Source organism: Pyrus communis, chromosome 9 (assembly GCF_041283825.1).
Source record: "Pyrus communis isolate YQ-2024b chromosome 9, ASM4128382v1, whole genome shotgun sequence".
Taxonomy (NCBI): Eukaryota; Viridiplantae; Streptophyta; class Magnoliopsida; order Rosales; family Rosaceae; genus Pyrus; species Pyrus communis.
Window position 1 is genome coordinate 28,335,966 of NC_142573.1, and position 2,578 is coordinate 28,338,543.

At 38.9% G+C, this 2,578-nt stretch overlaps 1 pseudogene; it reads left to right on the forward strand.

Moving 5' to 3' along the window:
* Nucleotides 1–744: 744 nt before the first annotated feature.
* Nucleotides 745–1,999, forward strand: LOC137740788 (short-chain dehydrogenase reductase 3b pseudogene; annotated as a pseudogene).
* The last annotated feature ends 579 nt before the right edge of the window (nt 2,000–2,578 follow it).

The window sequence follows — 2,578 nt, forward strand, 5'->3', positions numbered from 1 at the left end:
TTCAACACGCTTCACCAAATTGAATCTGGATCGAGATCACCTTTGGTGACTATTTGGCTGGTTGGTGATGACTTCTAGAACATCACCGTTAACATTTACGCGATCAACATCCTCACAACCTTAATCTTGGAAAGCTTGTTCGGTGCTTCCCTGGTGGTTTGATGACTCAAACAACGGCGAGGTCTGCCTTGAAATAATGAGTGGTTATAACCGAGGTGCGTCTATTGTTGGTTGAAAACTATTTCCAAACCCCTCTTAGGCCTTGGTTAAGCCATGTGCCTTTGAGAATTTATGGAAGAGATCTTTTTTTGGAGTAGGTCCTACTACAAGTCTATAAGAAAAAAAAAAAAATTATATTGTGCACAAAGGTATCTAGACAACTTTTTAAATTAATTATTAAATTCACATCAACACATAACAAATTTTTTTTTTTTTTATAAAGTTGTAGCGGCATGATCATATTGATTTTTGACATCTATTTTCAAGGATTACATTTATTGATTTTCAATTTTAGGGACCATTTTGATGGTGTAGGTCAATTTCAAGACCTATCTTGACGATATAAGTCAATTTCAAGGACCATTTGTGATAAAAATCTGTAACTATTGTGGGGCCCATTTATGTGCCACTTTAGCACTTAACAGAATTTTTAACAAAATTGTGACAAAAGGATCATACTGAATTGCGACATCTATTTTCATGGACTACATTGATTGATTTTCAATTTCAAGGACTATCTTGATGATGAAGGTAAATTTTAGAGACCATATTCATGATAAAAACCCAAAATAAAAAAAGGTATGTGAAAAGATAAAAAGGTGGGTGAAAATCAACTCCATCACACTTGTACGTAAGATCCATTGACTAAAGTGCAAACAACAACCAGCCTTGTTCTAAGTTCCAACACATGCCAATGGGCTAAAAATATACAATTATATTTCCGCATGTCTATGCCTTGAGCTGTGCAGCCTACTAAAATATTATAAATATGGTTGTCCAAGACACTTATTTGTAAGCTTGAGCACACTCTTAACAGTGGACAACATAAGCTCATCACTCAATGTCTAAGCCAAAGACAAGGTCACAAAGACTTGCCAAATCTTCTTTTCTCTACCCTTCTACTTCTTTGATTAATTTTAATATCGATTTTTAAGGATATACCGACAGTTCATTTTACAGATTTATCGACAGATTATAATTTAACCTTAAGATATAAATTTATACGTTGGCGGGCAAGGTGGCCCTGATAACTGGTGGGGCAGGTGGGATTGGTGAGGAGGCAGTGAGACTATTTGCAGCAAATGGAGCCTCTGTTGTTGTTGCTGATATCCAAGACGACTTAGGTCATCAAGTTGTTGCCTCAATCGGCTCAGACAGAGTTAGCTACTGCCGTTGTGACTTCAGAGACGAAAACCAAGTTGAAAACATGGTGAAGTTCACGTTGGAAAAATACGGCAGCCTCGACATTTTGTTCAGCAATGCAGGTGTCATGGGTCCAATGACTGGCATTTTAGACCTTGACATTCAAGGCTTTGACAACACAATGGCCACAAACGTCCGCGGTGTTGCTGCAACGATCAAGCACGCAGCGCGAGCCATGGTGGCATGTTCTGTGCGTGGTTCAATCATATGTACCACGAGTGTTGCAGCGTCTCTCGGAGGCACAGCTCCGCACTCTTACACCACTTCGAAACATGCTCTCTTGGGTTTGGTCAGAGGAGCTTGTAGTGAGCTCGGAGCTCACGAGATTCGAGTTAACAGCATTTCGCCATTCGGAGTCGCAACCTCGCTTGCGTGCAAAGCGTACAATTTGGAGGCAGATGAGGTTGAGGCCAATAGCTCCGCCATAGGAAATCTGAAGGGCATTGTGTTGAAGGCTAGGCACGTGGCGGAGGCAGCTCTGTTTCTTGCCGCCGATGAATCGGCCTATGTCAGTTGACACAACTTGGTTATCGACGGCGGATTTACGGTGGTTGATCACAGCTTTTCAGCCAACTAAAACTGCGGTTTGTTGTTGCTAAAAGAGCCAACTTTTTTAATGTAGGGTTAGCATTTTGATTAGTTTAATTTTCTGAATTAAACAGATTAATCTCTGTTTTAAAGTCAAACTTTGTGAGCAGTAATTGCCATGTGCATTTTCCTTGTCACCTGCAACTGCAATGTTGTCTTCCTCCAATTATACCCCTAATCCCTCTAATTTAAGCTTTATTTATTTAAGAATTTTTACGGAGTGGAAAGAAGTCCGAGTCTCTAAGCTATAGTCAAATAGTTAAAGGTGCATTGAACCGTTAAATCCGTTGTACGCATCTTTCCGACAACAATATAACAACAATATAATCATATAAATATATGGACATCATTGGTGTACCCTAATTGATTTTAGGGGTCTTCCTAATCTTTCTTATGCATTATACTAAACTCTATTAGCGAGACGTATTTCATAAATAAGGCTGTCGGATATATGCGATTCTCATATCTCTATCTTAACCGCATGCACATATTAATAGATGTGAGATTTATACAAAATGACATTAGTGTAAGTATGTAGTAGTGAAATCATTCAATATAGAGACGGTTC